Source organism: Lytechinus variegatus, chromosome 1, assembly GCF_018143015.1.
Source record: "Lytechinus variegatus isolate NC3 chromosome 1, Lvar_3.0, whole genome shotgun sequence".
Classification (NCBI taxonomy): Eukaryota; Metazoa; Echinodermata; class Echinoidea; order Temnopleuroida; family Toxopneustidae; genus Lytechinus; species Lytechinus variegatus.
In genome coordinates, this window is record NC_054740.1 from 96292495 (window position 1) to 96316875 (window position 24381).

Genomic DNA, 24381 nt, shown 5'->3' on the forward strand with positions numbered 1-24381 from the left:
TTCATGTCTTAACCAAACTCGGACAATTTTCCACCAAGAAAATGGCATTCTTTAAAGACCTACAGTAAATGTGACCGACATTAATAATTTCATATCTAACAAAGATCATGCTCATAGACAATTTCATCACGATTGCTCCAATTCAGAATCCCATATGCTTGTAAATTAATACCAACAATATATTTGTCTTTCTCTTTTTATATGTTTATTCAAGCTTTTTTTTCCTTTAAAGAGCACATGTATTCTTGAAAACAAGCAACATATATCAATGATTTTTATTCTTCTTGATTCAATCATCTCATCATAAGATTGACTTGGTTTCGAAACTGCATTTATAGTTTGCTGAAATTTCAAAAACTAAACAAATGTACCTCAGTTTATTTTTGTTGGCTGTAATCCTATAAACCTACAAAATGATCGTCGATTGAATATTGTGTACCGAATTGAAACACATTTTTAATACAGAGCTATATCAGTATTTTTAATTTCCTTGGGGAGGATTTACTCCTGTTTGTAGCACAGTAGATGTTGACAACAAAGGAATTCGGTCTGTTTTATGAATGACCACTTGACCATCAGTGTTAAATTAATCAAATCACGTCAAGCATATACCAACCATTCATTAAAATAAATAACACCCTGTCTGTGTTTTTTTTTCAATATTGTTCATAAAGCTTTAACGAATCATTCCCAATCTGCCTCTTCAAGATCCAAGATGTCAAATGAACTCGTATTTCCCTGAAAAGACACAAAGGGGCATTTTGTGGCTAAGTCCTGGTTCGGATGCCTAGAGACGCCCAAGACTTTTCGACTTCTGTCACCAACCGTTTCATTAAACCGTCAAATCCTTTGTAAATAAAGGACCGGTCGGTGGTCATCGAGAGAGCTGCAATGGTACAGGCGTAGAGGGAAATGAATTGACTAAAGCAAGGAGCTTCCTCCTTGACTAAAGGGACGTATATTTTGACGGCATTATAACTGGGCGTCGCTTTCGTTTCCGTCTGACGTGGCCGGAAATTCGGTTGAATCCAGATCAAATAATTTGCTTTATTAACCGATATGCTCTCCACCCACACCCACTTGTTTCTCTCCCCCTCTCTCTGTACCACTTTCTCTAATCTACTCCTCCTCCCATACCCCCCCCCCCCTCTCTCTCATCTTCTCTATCCCTCCCTCTCTTTGTTCTCTCCTTTATCTTAAATCCTTGTAATTAATACAAATTTATTATCTGTCGATATTCTGTTCGTGCTTTCAATTTCGTATGGTCTTCCGTGACTCCATTCCTCCAATAATCTTCTCTTCATCTCTTCCCTCTTTCACCATCGCTGAGATCTTTATTCCTCACATCTCCTTCTTCTCTCCACCCTTCCTACTTTCTCCAAAAGATCACGTCATGCATGGGAATCGTTTATGAAATTCTTGCGTTACGATGCGCGCCAAACCCGGATATTTTTTTTTTTTGGATGGAGATTGATGCCCTTTCTGTACCGCCTCATGACTTTCAAAAGAATAATGCCCATGGATGTATCCTCAAATATTACCACCTACTTTCCATTAATGAAGCCATATAAGCTCTCCTGGTCCCTGTCATTGGCCTGTCAACGACAAAGAACTTTGTTCAGGTTGTTGAACTGTTTATGGTTTCAATATCCTACACGGTGGTATAAAGAGAAAAGATGAATAACGTGTCATTTTCCTTGGAATATACATCCTAATTCATCTAGAAAGTGTTGATTCCAGCAGAATACCTCTTAAGTTCCACGGCTTAAGAGATATATCTCGGGGTGAATGCATATCTTCCTGTCACGATATACAAAAATACCGGAAGAAAAGGGCAAAATGCGATTTTGTTTCCTTTTCTTGCCCTCCATCCAGTTCCAAGTGAATGGTCTTAATGTACGCCGTGCAACTTTATGCAAAATATGCTGTGCATAATTATAAACCACACTAAATGCAACTCTCAAGGTTTTCTCATTGCCCTTGCAAAGAAGAAAATGTATACAAAGGAGTAACGAAATCAAGCGATTTAATTTTATTTTCTTAAAAAAACTCAATTCAAAGCCAACGACTGCAAACAACTGTAACAAACTGTAAAGGTATAATATCGGTGATATTTTATGTCACATTATGATAGGACATCTTAAATCGCCTCCCGAACGGTCAATGTGCCTGCCCAGTTCTCAGAAAAACACACAACTTCGTTGTCTTTCTTTTTCAAATCAAAATCAGCGACAATTTAAGTTTGACGCTAAAAAGGTAAACCTATTACTCTAGAATATTCTACACCCGAACAAATTTACTTTGTTATCAATCCTTGGTCTGCAGAAAGAAGCATTTTCTTTCTAACACATTGGATCCAACTCTTAAAAAGATATATTTCACTGTAATTGAAACTTGCTATGATATAAATCCTTTTTTTTATTATTATTGTTTTAAAAAGTAAATCTGAATATTGAAATAATGTTGCTACTAATAGCCTCCATGGGTGGTTTCTTATATTCCTTTGTACAATAAAAATCCAAATTGATGAATATTACAAGTACTTCCCGAGATTAGAATTCAGTCCACGTTTCAGAAAGTTAATGGGGGATAAATCTAGTATTGCCTTGACAGTAAGCAAGCCAATTATAGGAATACATTTTCTTCCATATCTCATTATGAATAAATGATGTTGGAGCGTAATCGCATTAACCATAACGTTGTTTATCTCAGAAAAGTGAAATTGTTTGCAGTAAGTGAAAACACAGGGGAAATGCTTATGCTGAGATGAGACTCCATAAAACCTGCTTAATTGCTATTTTGGATATATAGATTCAGAGTTCCCCATCCAATCAGTATGATCATACTTGAATATAATTATCTACTAGATTTCTTAGAAGAGGGGTTTCACCGAGTGGCAATTTTCAGATGATTACCTGTCTATACCAAGTTAATACCATGAAAATTTGGAGAATTTTTTTTTCATTTTGAAAAGATAATTGGGTTATTCATTCAGGAAATTAGCTAATGAATTCCTTCGCTGGAAAGTTCTGTTCGGGTTTAAGGCTTAATTGATAAGAAAATAATAGTTTTATCATATAATAATATTTAACAAGATATTAAAAAGATACCAACTGATGTGACACAGAAGTAAAGGCAATGCACTTTTGTTTCTATTGAGGTTTGTTTCATCCTGCAGTAAAGTGTGATGAACAATAACCGCCATTGTTAAATTTCCCGCATAGGATAACAAAAAATGATGTGGATTTAATAAGTGTGGCAGTATTTTCATGAAAAGACAAGAAAGTGTGTCAAAGATAGACAGCAAGCGCTCCAATCAAATTTAAAACTCAGAGTATTAAGGGGAATACCGCAATTTCTTTCCTTCAGAAACCCACAGCTTTTATTTTCTATGATGATCGTTTCACTTGTCCATCAAAAACGAATAATGAATGTCGCTATGTTTAGTAAAATAAAGAATATCTTCTGTATCAAATGACATTATTTTTACTCTTTTTATATTTTACAATCGGATTATCGAGCGCTTAACGAGCGCAATTGTAAAGTCCACTCTCAACAATCGAAGACAAGACAAGGAAGAAAAAAGAAAATGTCTCAGCGGTACTTGTCTTTCTGGCCCAACAAAAGTCACATGACGTCATCAATTCAATCGATAGGCATGTGTTCCATGCATGATGCAGGGAAAGTGACGTCATATTTCGTAAGAATGCCAGCAGTGGCGAAGGCTGAGGGACCATCAACAATGCAGAAATGAGAAAGCGGTGAATGGATTACTCAATCATTGAATTAATGAAGAATAACCGTGTTTCATAGAATTAGACTACTTATGTTATCTTCATGACATCATAGTGTTTAAAAAAATGATACTGACTTATTGAAATTAGTTTGAACTGTAATGTTTCATATTTTTAAGTGAGATTTTGAATATCTGGTTCCAGTTGTTCTGATGACAATTGCTCCTCTGTAAATTCCACACACAAATCGACTTCCACGCAATAATCAAATTGATGTTATTGAATAATTCAAATAACAATGATTCGTATTGTAAATGTTTGTTTAAATGTATGAAAATAATTTGTAGTATATACTCTTTACGTTCTGTCGGTAATAAAATCTGAATCCGAAAAAATGACTTTCTTCAACCCTGGATTTAACACTATACCCTACCCTAAACCATACTCTAAACCTAATATAAAGCCCCAAAGAGTACCGGAGTGTGACGTCATCAATTTTTACTTCTAGCAAATCAGCGTTGTTAATACCATATTTTGGTAGAGCATGATGGAAAACTGTCACAACCAAAATTTGGTGGGAATCGGTTCATGGGCGCCATAGATATTACGTAATGAATACATAATTAGCCCCATTGAAGTCAATGTATTATTGGCCAGGTTCCTTACATTTAGAACCAGGCCAATAATACATTGACTTCTATGGGGCTTATTATGTATTCATTACGTCATATCTAAGGCCCCTATGAACCGATTCCCACCAAATTTTGGTAGTTTTTTTTTTCATGCTCTACCAAAATATGGTATCAAAAACGCTGAAATGCTAAAAAAAGAAAGTCATCACTACGGTACTCTACTACAACCCTAACCTTATATCTAGTACGAAATAAAACCCGGGAAAATTGTCACAGGAGCTAATGACGTGTCACGAATACCTGAGCGGGAATGTAACAAAAATCTTTATTCAATTCCCGGATTCAATTCAATGAAATGTACAAACATATTGTTCATTTTGACCATGCATTGGATGTGTGTTATAAAAATCGTCGAGTTCGACGTTATTGAAAGGGAGAGAGTGGACGGAAGTTTTGAAAGTGAGAATGAATGTATACGACTTATACATGAATGATATTGTCTGCAAAATTATTACAAACAAAACGAAAAACTCAAGAAAAAAAATCCTTTTCAGCTCTTCAGCAACCTTATTTGGCGAAAAATTCACAACCCATCTCCCACTGTGAATGGAGAGTTCAGAAACTCCTCTTATTATACGGGGAGAAAATAGGAAGTCTCTAATGTCACTCAATGCATGTACCATTCTATCCCATCTCTCATCCCTACTTCATTTCCTTAAGACAGTCCACACTGATAAAGATTACACCAGTATTCTACCACACAAAGTGACTTAAACACAGCTTCTCTAGTTACATAGTGGGCAAATGAAATCTAATACAGGCGGTTTATACTAAGTATTTATCAGACCTACGAGTGTTCCAAAACTCGGTTATTTGTGCAGTGACTGTTCAATTCCTATTCTTCATTCATATCATTTAAAAAAAATGTCGGTAATAAGATCAAACCCTTTCTTTTTTGGACTATTTGATCTAATTTGTTGAGGGAATAATCATGATTACGACTGGGTTTCTGATATGATATCATTTCTACCATGTACTAATGAAGTTTAGAGATAGTTCCAGCATGAAAGCTGCTTCAAGAGTTACACTCTAAATTACAGGGATTTAAAATAAGTCCAGTTGGACTGTAGTTAGGGACCAGTCGATTTCTGGATTTAGTTTTAGTCTTAAAGACTTAAATTTAAATCTCAAATGATTTAAATTTAAAACTTTAGAGATTTAAAAATGAATCTTATGGATTCAAACTAAATCCGGACTTCGATTGGTCCCTAACTACAGTCCATGTGTACTTATTTTTAAATCCCTGTAATTTAGAGTGTAGTCAGACATGAAAAGTGGATTTCCCGACAGTAAAGTTTGAGACCTCGAATGTGAGACGTAATCATTTTTTTTCCCACCAAGGCAGTTTTCTAAAGTCAACATGGTCAAGGGTGTTGTGTGTCCTCTTAGACATTATTCTCAAGAAGGTGTTTATCCAGTTTTGTTAGCATTTCCTATGGGTCTTAGCTTTGAATATTCAAACGGTAAGATGAGAAGTCGACGGCTAAAATTCAAGGGCTCTTAACTCATAGGGCTGAGAGAGGCTTTACAAGACAAAGCTCAAGGGATAGCACGGGGGCAGACGAAGAAATGCATCACAGCCGAGCAACCGGATTAAAACTTTTCCCGCCAATAAGGTCACTTTTGTTACGTATTCATATCGCATGAATATTTCCCGGTGAGATTTTGCCCTGGGGTTTTTTAAAGTCTTTCCTTAACTAATACATGAAGAGTAAAGATGAAGAGAACAAATTATCCGATCAATTTACTCATGTTCGTGCAAGCAGTTATGCCACATCCTCCCCCCCCCCCCGTCCAACATGCGCACCGTGACTTAACCCTATATAGCCCGTGGGGGGCAGCCCCCCCCCTCAGATCTCAGCCGTTGATCGCGCGATCGAGACGAAAATTGGCACGCACGTCACCCGTGACTTAATCTCCACAGTTCAATTAAAAATTAAAATGAATTTCTAATTAATCAATTATGCTAATTAATGTATAAAGTCATGATTTTACTGTAAATCTTTTTACAGCCCGAAATCTGCTCGATTTTGGCCTGGACACTCTGTTTAGGATTATTATCATGTATATATTTCTTAATGGCAATTTCATTTTTCTGATGTATTTCATTGTTTTTTTTTATTTTTTATGTATTTTGTTCTCTTTCGACTTTATGTTTTTCATTGTTTTCCGAAGGAAATCGTCGGAAACACCTTATTAGTCATAAATAACATGAAATAAATTGCTTTTAAAAAGTGAAAATAAAAATAATGACACATTTATGAATTTTGGCTACATACAGAATTTGCACTGTATTTGTTCATGAAATCACGTTTTCGAACGTTTTCTGACATGCATTTACAAAATGTTACGTAACTTCAAAACCGCGTTATCCAGCCTTGAAAAAGCCTTGAAACGTCGCGGCGCGATCTTTTCGCGTTACAGATTTATAGTAAAAAATGTCGAGGGGCAGTTTTGCCCCCCCCCCTCCCTCGGGATGGATAGGGTTAATCTCCGCCCTGATTTGGGGCGGAAAAATGCAAAGTACGTTTGGTTAATATTATTCGTAACTCAAGTTTGATCTATTGAGTCTCTCAGGATTCATAAGTTATCATCATTAAGCTGACATTCGTGCGTACGTTCATTTCCCCTGGTTACAATGCCTCATGTCATTTATGACTTCTCAAGTTGATTAAAGTTATGTTTCTCAAAGCAATTCCCAAACCATTTCGACAAACTGTTTGACTAAGTAAAGCCGTCAAGCACAATACATGTTGCTTTTAACGTTGCTTTCTACAACATTCAGAATCTAATGAAAATTCCCGCCAAATTACAATGGACAGATAACAGGTCATTGTCGAAAGTTGGTGGACCGGGATAGCACATCGTCTTAAAATTCGGACCTGATAAAAACATGTCGTTTGTCCAGACTCCGGTACGACATTACTGTTTGGAGTCATCGACGATTCGACAAAGACTGCTTTGTTACGAAGGGCTTTTGACAAAAGATAATTAGCGTTATAGAAAGCGTCTGTGAAGGGATTGCTAAAATGCTCTCTTAAACCAAGTTTCTGCACCCCTACTCGTAGCATTAGAATGCACAGTGGACCTAAACAGTGATCAATATAGCCTGATGACAAATCGTTCTCATGAGCTATAATGCAAAACATCACGTAACATTAGTCATCAAGAGTGATCCTTCCGAGAGTCTCAATCTCCAAATACTTTCACAAACTCACGTCACGTACAAGTACACACGCACTCACACATCCTTCCCCTCCCCTTCTCTCCCTCTCTCTACCTTGCATTAGAGAGATCAACTGAGAGGGAACAGTCAGTTATTAATGATGATACACAGCAAAAACTCTGGTGTTAAACGGTGTATGTATGTATATTGGTGGTGTTAGTTTTACACCCATAGGTGTTATTACAACACCTTTTGTTGTTACATTTACACTCTTTGGTGTTATGTTCAATCTCTAGGGTGTAGTTTTAACACCTCAGGGTGGTCCTCTATTAAAACCTACTGGTGTCATTTTTAACACCACAGTTTTTACAGTGTAGCAACCACAAAATCATATTACACAATCATACACATTGTTACTATCAGGATGACTTAAAATCACCAGAGAAAAAACAATACCGGTAGTGACAATAACGATGATAATCACAATAAGGACTTAAACAAAAAAATTATAGACAGGTAAATACATTCTGAATTGCATGTATCGATGAACTACTTAATACACGTCAGGCAGTTAAACCGACTTTAAGAACGACTGGTGATCCTTTCTTGTGGAAAATGAAGCGCGTAAGAAAGGTTCACAAATCGTTCTTAAAGTCGCTCTTAACTTACGAACAGCTTTATGAAACGGCCCCCAGGACAAGCCAAAATCATATGTTCAAGCAATTTCCGTCTTATTTCACTCATCCGATATCACAAGTCTTTAATACTAGCTTTGAGAGAGTGCGTCCTCCTGGCGGGGCCCCTTTACGTTTTAATCTACCAAGAATTGATAGAGTGATCTCAATACTCATCTCGTGGTCGCAGGAGTCTTTGACGGATCGCCATCATTACCAGACACTTGAATTATCTTTACCAGGTAGGACAAAACATAATGTAGACAAGACAGAGCGTATAACATACGGTGTGAAGTGATTGGACACCTACATCTTTTTCATCAAGCAAATAATTGTATTCTAAGGAGACCTATCAATATATAGCCGTTTACCTCCAGAAGAATACATGCATTATAAAGCAAAGAGTGAACTGCAGGCCGTATATCCAATGTCTCTAACCAGTGGGTGCTACATGGGGCATATGGGCATGCAGTCAGCTCAATGATTTTTATGAAGAATGAAAAATGAGATGGGAAAGAAGAAAGAGAAAGTGAAGTAAAAGAGCAAGAAAGAGCTTAAACAGAGGGTTCGTTGTCATGCAAATCCGCATTAAAAAAAGTTATGTCATCTTTAAGTCTTCTTCACCCCTTTGTCAAAGTTTCCCCGTGCGGCGGTGCCGCCCCTGAATCTAACATTGCAATTGGACAATGTTCCATGATAAGTTCATAGAAAATTTCCATCACCAACTCAGAATTTGAATTTGATTTTTTTTCAAATGGGCTCTATATATACTATAAAACAAATAACTTTTAAAATGAAATTAAATTAAACGGGGGCATATATTTAGGCAAACGGCAGCAAGTAACGTCTGATTAGAAGATCAATGGTCACAATTCCATGTGGGAGAAAGGGTCTTGTATATAAACAATTGGAGACCCAAATGGACTTATCTTTTTTTTAATTTCACCACCGAGAATCATATTTTTTCATCATTCATGTCAGTATCCCGCTGGAACGGGTACTTATATTCTTCAGCAAATGTTGTTGATTCTTTACGATGTTCGCCACCTCATTATGGCTTCTTAGAGTGAGTGGAAGAGCGTGATGTAAACCGATACCCTAAGACGCCATGAGAACCATCCCAAGACGACTAGCGACAATGCATACAGTGTACTTGAGTATCCTAGTTCACGGCTGGGGGACCAGGTTCCATTGGGAGGATTGGTGGAAATTGGCATATACCCCTACTCAGTCACGGGCGAGCATGAAGTGTGTGGCGTTTCGAATACAAACCCGTGACGGCAAGTGCGAGCGTCCCCAATGCGTGTATTGATTTATTGGTATTAGCAGTCATTGTTGAATAAAATGTTCGGTTAACACCATCCGGTCTTTGGCAATTAAAAGCGATTTATTCCTAAGAGAAAGACATAAAGTGAAAGCGTTGGGGAATACAGAAGGGAAATGATTTCTTACAGGACTTGCCTATGAAAATAAAATAAATTGATAAATGTAGTGAGATTTGCAACCGACTCTCGGCTAATTTATCTTTTGAAGTCAACATAGCGCCGCCATTGCGTCGTTATGTTTTATTTTCATTTTTGTTGTTAGAGGTTAATCGTGGACATCAGGGATAATGAAAAAAAACGCGAGGCTGGGTGCCCTATAATATTATCTGAAATCAGACAAAAGGGAAACCTTTTGGTGGCTCTCCACTCTACTGAAATATCTGCCACAGTCGGTCACCCGAAAAGACGTCGAAAAGATCGTTTGCAGCTGCCAACGTCGACGTCATTTAGTGCATATAACACTTTGGACTAGCTTTACGTGCAAACTTGATTATTTCATATCACGCCATTTGATGGTGCAGGTTTGCTAACACTTCTTCAAAGTATTTTTGACGTTAATAAAAACATTATTTAAACAGACCCTGGCGAGGATGTGCATTATAAAACACAGAGGTTTCACGAAGAAGGTAAGATAGAGTACATCTAAATGCAGTGGTGTGTACAACTTCACCGTTGTCCATTACGAATTAATACGGGATTGGTTGATTTTGATATTTTCAGCTCTCATTTGCGGCGACTTCTTGAAATTTTCGGAGTTGTTGTTGTACAAAATAAAAAGTTCTGGGAGTCCGGTCCCTCGGGGATCGCCGCCGATGACGCCAATTATATAAAATTGATAGTTTTCCCTGTTAACACCATTGGGGAAGCTCTTCTAATGTGTCTCGCTTCTTAGGAGTAAAATTTGGTACCCTGCCCTCGCCCCCGTTTTTTTAAGACAAGAACAATGAGTAGTATCTGCTGAATCATTTTCTATGTGCATGTAGCATTTACTTAGGTGCGTTAGGTGAATGTGTGAGTGACTTTGACATACGTGCGAATGATGTGCGTATGTGTGTGTGTGTGAGGGTGTGTGTGTGTGTTCGGGTGGGATGGGTACTGCTGTATGACGGGCCGTTCATGCCATAAGCCGTCATTCATTCACTCACTCAAGCATGCTGAGTGAGTGAATGATTTGTAGGTATTTTACAATCACTCACTCGGGAGAGAGAGAAAGAGATTGAAGAGTTTTATCCAATCAGAGAGCCAGTATCGTTATCGAGACCCCTTACTGATGTGGTTGTACATCCATTCGTGTGGTATACAACCACTTCAGTGAGGAGAATCGATAACGATTCTAGCTCTATGATTGGATAAAAATGTTCAATCACTCACTCTCCCGAGTGAGTGATTGTAAAATACGTACATTTCACTCACTCACACACTCACTCGAGTGAGTAAATGAATGACGGCTTATGGCATGAACGGCCCGTCATACTGCTGGTGCCTCAACCACATGAAATCGGAGTGCCTTACGATATCATCATTTTGCTACTTTCTCTGCAAAATTTAGTGCAACTGATCAACGGTTAGAAACTCCGGACATCTATTATAAGCAAGTTTTATTAGAGATTAAATCTGCCTTGCAATTTCGAAATGGATATATTGATTAAAGAAAAAATAAATAAAGTGGGAATAGTTCGCTCATTATAAAGGCGAAAAGTGAACCGTCAGTTAATTTCGAGATTACTCTTGTTTAACAATGAACTGAAATTGAATCTGAAGGTCATCCTTTTCTTATGTTTACATGTTTCCTCGATTCATCAGAATTCCTATCAAGTAACTATTGCTTCTCATTCATATTCTCATGATAATCTATAATCCATATTACCTCCTCTGACAGCGCATTCACCCTTTATAAAAGCATGGACCTATTCCTTAATAGGTCCATGATAAAAGGAAAGAAAATCTGAAATAATGATGTTTGCTTGGATAACGACATAAATCTTCAACAGGCTGACGAACAATATCACTTTGAACTGGTCACTCACCTTTTCCAGGTAGGTGAAAATACTAATTTGCCAGCAAATATAGATCTCAGAACGTCAGAAATTAATCGTCTCTCTTTTTTGTATGCTATAATAATGTCCTTTATAATCACATAGATCGAATAATGAATTAGATTGAAGTAATGATGCCATTAAAATTATGTTCAATCGAGGAATATTTTTTCGAATATACTTTCCAATCAAACATAGCAATCAAATTTTGATGGCTCCTCAAAATTGCTCAAATTAAATCTTAAAAAATCCCATATCGTACTTTATTTTGCCGACATAATTTATAAATAATAAAAGAAAATCGTTAATTACATTCTGTTGATAGTTATTTCAGTGGGTATTTCACCACGTGGAGTTATTGAATCAGGCAGCAATTAAAAGCAATAGTAACTTAGCGGTGACTATAATAATCCCTCATCTAATAACCCTTGATGAGTTTGCTCACCTGTCTACTTTCAAGCTTAATATTGATTTTCTCCATACTGATGAAGCATATAATAAAGGGATAACGATAAAAAAAGGTGGGATAGATGAAGGAGAAGGAGAGAGAGAAGAAGAAGAAGGGACAGAGGAAAGGCAAGAACGAGATAGAGACAGAGAATAACAAAGATAGAGGCAGAGGGTGAGACACATTGAACAATTTAACATTGCACTTTACATGGTTTACTCAGGTTAAGCCAAGTTTGCTTTTAAAGGGTCTAGATAAAATAAAACAAAATAAAAATCTTGATGATACAACTCTTCTTCAAAAAATTAAGTGATATGTTAATCACCTCATAATATCTTGTCCCTTTTTCACCTCTTTCATTCGTCACGTGTTTTTTTTTCGTTTATACTTTTTTCCCAGTGTCTATACATTCCTTGCAATTTTAGGCGAATGCTATTTCATCTTGAGTCTCTCTCTCTGATTTTTAATTTGATATAGCTGAGTGACAAAACTGTATTGCTTATGATTCGCCATTCAACGCTGATCGAAGGGCAATCATTGAACTCCCTTTGTCCAAAAAGGTAAGAAACTTCACTTAGCTTTTGAAATTATTTCATTGGAGGAAGGGGATGTATGAGATCTCATCCTGAGATGTTTTCATAAATGCCTATTTTTTTCCCGAAAAATGTCAGATACATGTATATTTCTTATCAACTGGTAGTAAGCAATAGTCCCTCTTATTTCAACCTTGTTAAATTTTAAAAGTGGTATTTTTAACACACATGGGAAATGTTTACGCTCGTGCAACTTCGATAGTGAAGAATGTAAAGGCAGAACCCCATGCATCCAGCTATGAGCATTTCCAGTGGCTTTCTCCCTCCTTGAAGATTCATTTTATCTCTCACTAACATAGTCTCTATGTCTCCATCATGTCCGAACATGGAATGATTATACCAGGCCACGATCTTTCAAGCCTTCTTTTCCTCTATGCATTATTACCCTACCACCATCCGCCGGCAGAGATGCCTCCAATATCATCATATCTTCTCTATGGGTTTCAATAAAGGCGCCCTCTGATAGCAATACTTCTTATTCCATTCATGATCTTACTTCATTCCATGCCTGAATTAAGTAAGTATAAAGTCCCCAAATTGACTTATATCCGTCATCTGTCTTTAAGCATGGGCTCGTAAAATTACGTACAAACTTCCATCAACGTTAGTTTTTGTACTTTTTCCATTATTTTTCACATATACGAGAAAGTAAAGATTCTAAAAATGTAAAGGAAGAATATTATAGCAAAATGATACAATACATAAATGGGAAGAATACAGAACTTATTGAATATGATTATACAGTGCGTCCCAGAAAAAACGAAACCGAGATTTAGCGATGATTTATCATGACTTAATCATAAATAAAATAGACAAATGACCTATCAATGTAAAGCTTAGAATCTCTTCTTTCATCTGGTATTACTTAGATTATTTCTCATTCACGCATGAGTGAGCAAAAATAATTTGAAAAGGGGATACCAAAAAGTCACTTGGCGGGCCGTATCTGTGTTTTGAAAAGAAAACCACATTTTTAAAAGGTTCAATATCTGCTCTTTAATTTGATACCTCAATTACAGAAAATGGTAAAGAAATAACAAAGTTCTGGTTATTTGAAATAAGGCTTGAATTTCAATAATTTCAGAAAATGAAGAGTTTTTAGAGGCTAGGGTTCAAACTCACTCGACACTCCTTTTTGTTGACGATCAGCCATGCATGAAGTCTTTTGTTACCGTGCGATAGCTTCTGTGGGAAACCGGTGAAAACAAGTTTATTTAATGAAATTAGGGAAATACAAGCATTGTTTCGAGGGATCATAACTTTTTTAATTCTCGACCATTTTCTGTGATTAAGGTATCAAAGAAAAGAGCAGATATTGAACTTTTTAGTCATGTGATTTTCTTTTTGAAATTCAGATACCCCCCGCCAAGTGAGTTTTTAGCGTCCTCTCTTCGAATTGTTTTTACTCACTCATGCGTGAATGAGGAATAATCTAAGTAGCACCAGATGAAAGGGGAGATTCTAAGCTTTACATTGATAGGTCATTTGTCTATTTTATTTATGATTAAGTTATGATAAATCATCGCTAAATCTCGGTTTCGTTTTTTCTGGGACGCACTGTATATATATATATATATATATATATATATATATATATATATATAAAATAAGCAGATTCGTATTGATAACTCTTTTGGGTAAAAAAATACAGTATGAACATGGGTTTACACTTAACTCACTTTGTTGGATTAGTTTTTCCTTTATGTAAAATTCATTTTCTTCAACCTGGTGTTCGATATTCTAACTGAAATGACTAAAGCTCGCAATCCTCTCTCATTCAAGATGGAAACTTATTTTTCCGTTTAACCTCCTTATTTTCCTGTGAACATGGTTAATGGTTTTGTCTGATCCCCAGGAAGTTTATTTTTAAACATGTAAAATAAAAAACATGTTTATAGATTCGTAAATTGGAAATATAAAAACATTTCATTCTGATTGAAGTTGGATAATCTATTTCGGGACAGGATCAATGCTTCTATAGTAAGTGATTTGGGTATTTCTTTGCCAATGATAAGCTTTTTATAACTTTGTCCTTAGAATTGTGTTTATAAGTGGTTGGATAAGGTATACTCTATGGATTATTTGTCAGATTTGTATGTAGGATATAGGAACTTTCTTATTGAATCTCCTACTCAATGTTACCCCTATATAGTTCCCCCAACTAACGGTCATCATTATTACCATAATCTAGCTTCCTTTCAGATTGGATCAATACTCACTAGAGATCCCCTTAAGGCAAACAAAGAGGAAAAAATCACAAATCTTTCGCCCTGATCCTATTTTGACCGTTTCACTTCGGGGGATCCTTCTTTTTCCTATCCCATATCGTTCGATCAATTATGTAAACTCGGATGCTATTTGAAGAGCAAATGACACGAAATGAGCCTGCCAGAGGCTTAATGGACAAATATGTTCCAAGCAAAATTTCCTCTCATATTGATTTATCTACTGCTCTCACACACGAAGAAGAAAAAAAAATCTGCCAAAAATCAAAAGGATATTGTCCCACGCTGCGCAGGTTTTCCCGAGGCGAAAATCGTCTGTTCCCGTTCGGGTTCTTCAACCAAGCTACCATACTTGAAACAAAACGGTCGGATCAATCATCTTGATTTAAGAGATCACGTGACATATTTCGCCAAGATCTACGTTCGATTCCTTTCTGGAGGCCCAAACTAGTACAATTCAGTGGTGTACCTCTTTCACACCGGGCGTAAATATTGAATAATAGTCACCTTTTCTGTGAACTTAACGATGTAAGAGGGCCAACATGGAAGTTGCATTTCCTTCGGGCATTTCTAAGACTTTGTGTTTGTCAATTTTCCCCTCATTTTTTGTTTGCCCTTTGCATCTACTTTTCTGGTTCCAAGTTTTTCTCTTTTTTCTCTATTCATTGGTCATTTTGTCTAAAAGGAAAAAAGCAAACAATATTGATTTGGGGGATTTCATTGAACATATTGGGAAGAAAGAAAAGGAAATATCATTAAAATGCCCCAAAGTGAAGTCAATGTAATAAAGTATGCATTAATCACTATAGTTAGAACGCATATTAGGAAACAAAACATGGCTCTCGTCAAAGGAAATAAGATTTCCAAGAATAAGAAATAGGTAAGTACAGATAGGTACCAAAATACTTCCAAATTGCAGCAAACATGAATCAATTTCATTTCAAACTTTTTGTTGACTGGGGGAAGGTAATTTACGAAGTTTCTTGCTGTAACAAATTGTTCTACATTTTTCATCCTGAATATAAAAATACATTTATGTATATATTCATATTTTCAATATCACTTTAATCGTTTTGTTATTTTGTGAATGACGGAAGAAAAAATAAAGCATCATCAACCCACCCCTTAAAAAGGAAGTTTGTGTATGACCAAACTTAGAATTGAAATCACAATTTCAGTTGATACATACGGATAAAGGAAGAATTTAAATTATAATTCAATGTAATCCATTTTGCAAGGATTAATATTTTGATCTCAACTTAAAAATAACAGACATAATTATGAATATGATTGCAGTCTGATGTAGGCTTATTTATTTATATCTTTTCATTCACCTTTTTTAGGTAAAAAGACTTGCGCTTGAACGATTATTGAAAAGTAATGCTATATAGTACATCGATTATATAGAGATGAAGCTTAACAGGAAAATATTACCTCTTTCAAAGCTCTTTTTATCAAAAGGACATTGACACCATTCATTTTTCGTTAAATTTTGTCTAAGGTATGTTCGACGTTAGCACAGATCACCGCCAATTTTAAGAAGATCCAATTTCTAACATTAAACCCGGCCTGTCATGTGAGCACGTACGATTGGCTATTCGAAACGCTCAAGGAAAAAATTGGATTCTTTACAGCTCTCATATTGCATTTGGAAACGGAAGAAAAAGTTCTTTGACTTTGGCAATTTCCGAAATAGATGTATATATATTATTCCATTACCCATTTCTTGCACATTTAAATAGCAGAGATGTCAAAGCTGTTGTACATACATAATTTATCACACTTGTATAATTTTGTCCAATACATGTACTGTATCTAAGCAACAACTTTGATCCAGCTGAGGCATGGCGGCTTGTTATTGGTCAAAACTCATCTACACCCAACAAAGGAAATACTATTGGTGGTGTCGAAAATCTGTTTATCTATCGATCAATCGGATCGGACTCGCCCTAGCCACTTACCCGCCTCTGTGGTCTAGTCGTTAAGGCACCGGCGCCGTAAATGGAACACCGCGGCGTTCTTAGCTGGGGCCCCGGGTTCCATTTACGGCATAGACATTATTTGGGTCTCACATATTTTTCCAAAGGGAATATATTTCTGGGGAACTTTAATTTAATCTTCCATTTTCCCTTGCCCCATTTCTTTCAGAACATTTGATTAAAGGGTTGACAAAGCTGTTGCTCATGTATAATGTATAACACACACAGATACACCTCACACACACACACAACACACACACACACACACACATATATATATATATATATATATCATAAATGGTATAGTAAATGCCGTAGAAATAAAATCATAGATTTTAAAAGGAGCATAGCTCTCATATGCCGAAGCAGAATATTTATATATATATATGCATCTATCTATCTGTCTATCTGACGGTCAATCGGATTGGGGTCGCCCTAGCCACAAACCCGTCTCTGTGGTCTAGTGGTTAAGGCACCGGCGTTCAAAGCTGGGGGCCCGGGTTCGATTCCCGGCATCACCAATTTTTCCAAAGGGTAGATAGCTCTGGGGAACCTTGATTTAAGCTATGCCTACCATTGTTCTCTTCATCCATTTCTTTCACAAAATATTTAAATAAAAGAGTTGCCAAAGCTGTTGTACATGTGTAACTTCACACATTTGTATACTTTCTCCTATACGTGTACTGTATCAAAGCAATAGCTTTGATCCAGCTGAGGCATGGCGGCTTGTCAATGTTCAAAACCCACCTTCACCCGACAAAGGAAATTATAATTGGTATAGTGTCGAAAATCTGTTTATCTGACGGTCAATCGGATCGGGGTCGCCCTAGCCCGTCTCTATGGTCTAGTGGTTAAGGCACCGGCGTTCAAAGTTGGAGGCCCGGGTTCGATTCCCGGCAGAGACATATTTTCGGCATCACCTATTTTTTCAAAGGGCAGATAGCTCTGAGGATCCTTGATTTAAGCTACGCCTACCATTGTTCTCTTCATCCATTTCTATCACAAAATATATACACAAGTACATTTCATTTATCCAGATTCTTCAATTAATTTGTTTCGCGTATAAGGGTAAAAGAAAAAAGGGATCAAAGATGATTTGTCATCCACAATCAGTAGCAAAATTGCAATGACATAAAAAAGAAATCATGGAAAACTTGTTGCTTAAGGAAAGCGAGATTTCATAATATGGCATTGAAGTGTATTTTGATTTATCGAAAAATGTGAGGAACAAATAACGATGAAATAGAGAAAGAGATTTTGATGATCTTATGCAAAAATTTCATTCCAATTTTCATTTTTACTTTACTGTTACCAAGTTATTGGCATCCTCATATCAATATCAAAGTAAACCTATTTTTAATTAAAGTTAGTTCACTTTTGTTTTTGTAAATTATGCCACAAAATTTTAGCAATAAATCATGAGAGAAGGGCGATGTAAGAATAATATTCTTTTAAACGAGTTCCATTATAAATTTTCTCTCTCATTAATATTGAATAAGGAATGCTTCAAAAACTGGAATAAACTACTTAAGAATATTTTCATCACTGATTTTTTTTATAAATCTATTTCATATCCTTTCTATCACGAAACGTACGTATTTCATATAAACACGATAAATATGGGCCAAACTTTTTGTAAAGTCTACACTTAAACCTACTTGCTTCACACCAATCATTGTATTATCAGAAATATTTTTCATTCAATGTTTTATTTCAATTTGAATATTATCGGTGTATTTTATAAATCAATCCCACCATCATGTCATTATTTACCAAAAATCTTAATTACCCTAATTGCCCTCACGCACACACATATGCCCTAATCCGTATAGACAATATCATTATTCCATCTCGCACCCCATCCAAACACACATATAAACTTTCCCCTTCAATCTTAACGACAGAAAAAAATCGCTTAATAGTCATAAAATTGCCAATTAATTTCATAATAGTTGTTTGTCTCAAGTATTAAATCAAAGGCATTCTTTTCTTAACGAGAGTGAGAATATTATGTAAATGACCGTCTAATTTCTATTAACCTTCAGAAGAAAATGTTGTATGTATATACAAAATATGTTTTTATGGCCAAGTTTATAGACTTGTCCAGTTGATTTTATATAGAACTAAGCACACATGAAAGGTTAAGTGATATTTCAAAGTGATACTTTCGAAAAACCATATTTGCGCGTAACATTACTTTTTTCATGGACTAAACTACTATAACCGTTGAGCCACGGGGTACCGGTGGCGCCAATGGTGCTGTCGTTAGTAAAAGATAAATGCGTCCTTGATTTCAATAAAGGAAAGCGAAAAAGACACTACCATTTTGTTTATCATATCTCTAGGGTGCATTTATTACATTTTAATATTTAAATAAAGTACTTTTAAGAGTAGAATCTCAACAAGCAGCACCTTTATTCTCAAATCGTGAACATTGATGAAACGTACATAGATGATTAACAGAATACTATGAGGTACGTACAAAATTCAAATAGCAAATTGTTATAAGCATTTTTCTATTTTTCTATAATACTTAAAATTGTGTCAAAGTACTGAACAAACACCCCCCTCCCCCTCTCTCAGTAGCGTAATGAGCAAATCAAATTAGCTGGTCAAGAATGAATATGGAACAAAATTTGACCTTCGTAATAAAAAGATCTAATTTTGAGATAGATAAATTTAAACATAATGTTCAGAAAACGATATCAGTCTCTTTCACTCTTTTTCTCTCTCTCTTACATCCCCAAACATTCTTATTTGACCCTCATCATACTCTCTTGTTTCAAATACAAAATTGGCAATCTAGACCACGCATGTCTCAGAGGAGGATTATAATTATGGAATTAAGTAATGCCAATTATATTTTATAATGACAATAATACATTCTGGGAATTCACATACGGCCGATCATTTCCCCATGAGTAGTATTTTCGTGCAATCAGATTGTCTGAATCAATCATCTATTAAAAAAACTCTTCGAAAGAGACAATTGAAGATAATACCACAGTCAAAACCTGCCCCAGAACAATCAAAATGATTACGTTATTTCGAACGACATCTCTGGTTCGGAGTCGGTTTAGTTAATGTAACTACCTCAGTGTTACCGGATACATCCGTCCACCGTGGCATATCGCTGTGATTGTCATGATGACTCAACTCTAACAATGGTCTTACAAAATAACAAGTGTGCTGCTGAATTTTGTCGTTCAAAGAAAAATAGTCCTATACAATCAAATTATTGTTTGGAATTTACCAGAAATTTGTTCAATTTCCACCATTATTTACCAACAGATTGTTTTACCAATCCCTTTTCTTGTCGGATATACGCATTCAGCGTTACAATCTTAATCGATGCTTTAGAGCACGATTTACGTTCTCAGTGAAAAGGGAGGGTCCATAATTATTGTGAAATATTGATCAACCAGGCAGTAAATCCATCAAGTGAAAGAAATTACTACACTCTCTCAAACATGCTATTCACCCCGGATAAGTCAAATCATTCAGAGAGGATCGAAAATAAACACATTTAAAAATGGAAAGAAAGAATATTCTTCTTGAAAATATGTGCAAGAAGAAACATGTGCTCATTCACCTTGATAATTATCCAGTAAAGTGTGCGATAAGAATATGTTTTCATATTTCCCTCTTTCAAATTCATGATTACTATATTAATCATCGAGTAATTTTGTAACAACTATTTATGTTACCATGAATTACTGCTACTAATTGCGTGTATTTATAAAACATGTGAAATTGTATACCAGTTTAGACTACTAAACACAACAAAACCATAACGAATATCATCACTATCACAAAACTAGCTATATGATTTATAACTGCCATTGAACATAAAAATCATCAGCACTAATGTCACCAGCACTATCAACACCTTCATCACATATATTACTATTATTATATAGAGACTGAAATAGTAAGCACCTTAGAACAGTATGCAATACATCAACACTATCATCCCTTCATCCACTCCATCATCACCACAAAAGCGGCACACCATAATCTCCACTCGACACCACCAATAAACTTTCTTTAAGATCATCACCAACACCACGGTACACCCATTACCACTCGACGCCACCAATAAACGTAATTCGACATCACAACCACCAACACAGTACAACACATAACCGCCTGACACCACCTATAAACCCGGGCTATAAACCTTCTTTTTCAGCACCACCAACACCCCCATCTCCACTCATCGCCACCACCAACAATGTACAACCCACTACCACTCGGCACCACCAATAAACCTTCTTTAACATCATCATCACAAACACAATACACCCCATTACCACTCGGCACCACAAATAAATATCATATCCACCAACATTATACGACACGTCGCCACTTGACAACACTAAGAAACCTACTTCAATCATCACAAATCATTTTCATCCAATCTATTCAAAGCAGCTTTCCAACTAATTCGTCTTCCTTTTGTAATTATAGTTAGGTAGTTGAAGTGTATCTGGTGTCATTTAATATGAAAGAGATCATCAATCCCGAATAGCCAACAACAAAATAAAGTTTTATCAACTATTGAAACAGAGTGAAGTCGTAATGCAAGAAATTGCCAAATTCAAAATCATTGTTCAAATTCAATTTTCCTGATAGTTAAAAATTTGGAGAAAATATAATTTTGATGTACTCACTTAAAAAAAGGATGGGTTAAATCAAGAAGTTGTAGAAATAAAAACGTCTGGCCTTTTTCCAATGTGTTGTGTTGACTCTGTGTTGGTCTGTTGGTTCTAAGTCGCTGTGTCGAGGCGTTGCTTCTTGTTCGTGATGTTTGAATGACCGAACACCGGACAACTTTGGCGGTTTATATACATACCATGGAGGAAGAATCAGACGCCGTAGTGAGGAGTGTTCACATGGCCCCCCCTATCTCTCATCGCGCCTGTCGTCATAAGCGAGTTCACTGGGCATTCTTACAACCCAGTGTGAATGTCATTAACATAGTGGTGCACATGCACTGTCCAAAAAAATGGGATTCGACCAGATGATGAGCAAAGTGATTAATTGTAATAACTTAAAATTTTCATATTTTATTTTAAACAAGGAAAGGTGGACAGAATTGCTATTGGAAAGATTTGATATTTAGAATTCAAAAGATGAATGTTTGGGATGGTATAGAGCATATCTCTAAAACCTGGAAATTGGATATAACTCGTTGCTTTCACATTTTGTTAGAAAGTGAAATGATATTTTTAAAATCTTAAATATCTTGAAATAAATATTCAAGGTTTAGATGTGTTTACTTCATCGAAAAAGGGCGATAATCGACGCGACACTAAAATTAAGTGTTGTTTATCAATAATATAGCGTCATGTCAAAAGTACGCATACATGCCTATATTCATCCTGGTTTTTTAAACAATATCACGTTACATTTATCCGGTCATAGCTATTTCGTTAACCTAATCACTTTCCAGCCAATAGTACCTATACCTATTCTCCAAATACCATAGCGAGTTCACGTCACAATTCTTATATAATCGGGGAGAAACATAATGTACGAAACTATTCAACCAGATGTGATTAATTTTCTCTTCTTTCTCATGGGGTTTAATTATGTAAGTCGATCGCATCGTATCTCATGTGGAACGAAACCAATAATGTCCAATGACCGTCTGAAATACATGCTACATTTTTAAAACATTCCAATGCACATGTCATCTACTCCTCCTATTTTTCTTGATGCTCCATTAGTGACGATCGAGATTGGAAAATAATATATTTTGTTACGTTTCGTTTCCAGATTGCAACAAAAAGTCCCTTACCATAAAAAGATATTCAAGAAAACTGCCGCATGTCCAATTTTGAAATGACTATGATTGCTTTAAAATAAAAAACACCATTGCATCTTCGGGGAAGCGACTTTGTTTAAGTCCATGGAATATTACCGTCTTTGAATAAGAGGTAAATTGCCAATTAGTCTATTGCCAACTCGTCCACACACCGTGTGGTCTACTTTCATTTAGTCTAATGCCATTCCGTCTACCAATATTTCGTATATCAACCATTTGGTCCAATTATCACTACGTCTAATCATCATTTCGTCCATGACCATTTCGTCTAATAACCAATCGATCTAATGTTCATTTCATTTTCATTCATTTTGCGCAATTTAACACATAGTCCAATTAGACCAACTGGTGAATGGACAAAATGACAATCTGACCGACTGGTTATTAGACGGAATGGCATTAGACTTGATGAAAGTAGACCATGTGATGAGTGGACGAACTGATGGTAGACCAAATGATAGTAGACGAGTTGGCAATTGGACGAATTGGAAATAAACCAAATAAGATCCTAAAATTGTATAGGGTATGGGCCAAAAGACATCTGTGAAAGGAAGTGAAACGAAGGAGGAAAATAGTCAAGGTTATGAAGCATGTATTTCTTTGTTTCGTGTCATTAATGCTTGCTTGTGAAAATGTAATGGATAAGGCGTGATCATTAGGCCAGTAGGGTAAAATAGAAAAAAAAAATCATTCTTTGTAACACGGGAGAAAAGGTAGTAATTCTGAATTGTGGTTTCGAATATCATGGCCGAGGAAATAGATTCGAGATCATACAGATAGTTTGCGTGTGCGCCAATGATCATCAGCTCTACCATCCGTGTTCGGGGACATGCTGGTTTGGGGGGAAAAAGGTTTACACTCTTAAATGACCACCCCCCTCCAAAAAAAAACAAAGAGTTTTCGCTCCTCCGAAATGAAGATGATATTTTGTACAATAATTAAGCATATTAATTAACCTGATATGCATGGGATGCTGTCACAGGTACGCAGTATCATCAGAATGGTCTTAGGAGTTCATGTGTTTGAATATCTGTTGGGGCCTACACTACCCGTCTGTTTTATGTAAGATTGTCTACCCCTATACTGTCAGGCAGTGGCGTAGATGGTGGCCTTAGAGCGCTTCCCCCCCCCCCCCGACCCACAAAAAATATATATATTCACGACCAAGAAAAAAAAAGAGAAAAAGAAAGAAGAGGAAAGAGGAAGTATGATTTTTTTGGGGTTAACATTATGTCCAAATGAGTTATAAAATTTGATATTAATTAAAAAAAAAATGATTTACTTTGCCCGATACGCCATATCTAGCCCCCTTCATTTTTTGTTTGGGGGGGGGGTCATTACACCATTGTGTCAGGTTTTAACAATCGAGATAAAAGATTTTTTTCTAAGAACTTTTTGGAAGTTAATCGAGGAGACCCTGATTCAAGAAAACCAAAAATACTCAAATTAACAACAAAGATCAATTAAATTTTCATCGCCAATATCCATCACAGTGAATCAATCACAGATGCATGGTGAGAATCCAACCGAATACCTTCTATACTGACGATCATGATTATAATATTGTCCATGACAATATTTCAGCATTCTTCTATTATTCACCACTAATTCAAATATAATCGTGTAATCATAAGTCTATTTCATTTATATTTTAGCGGTGTTAATACTCATGAGATAGA

The 24381-nt window shown here is 36.1% G+C and overlaps 1 long non-coding RNA gene across 1 annotated transcript in view; it reads right to left on the bottom strand.

Annotated features, from left to right (window-relative positions):
- LOC121429587 overlaps positions 1 to 21714 on the bottom strand; it is a 30174-nt gene extending 8460 nt beyond the window's left edge. The window contains exon 1 of the long non-coding RNA XR_005971950.1: positions 21546 to 21714. This is a non-coding gene — a long non-coding RNA (uncharacterized LOC121429587). The remainder of the gene's footprint in view (positions 1 to 21545) is intronic.
- Positions 21715 to 24381: the final 2667 nt, after the last annotated feature.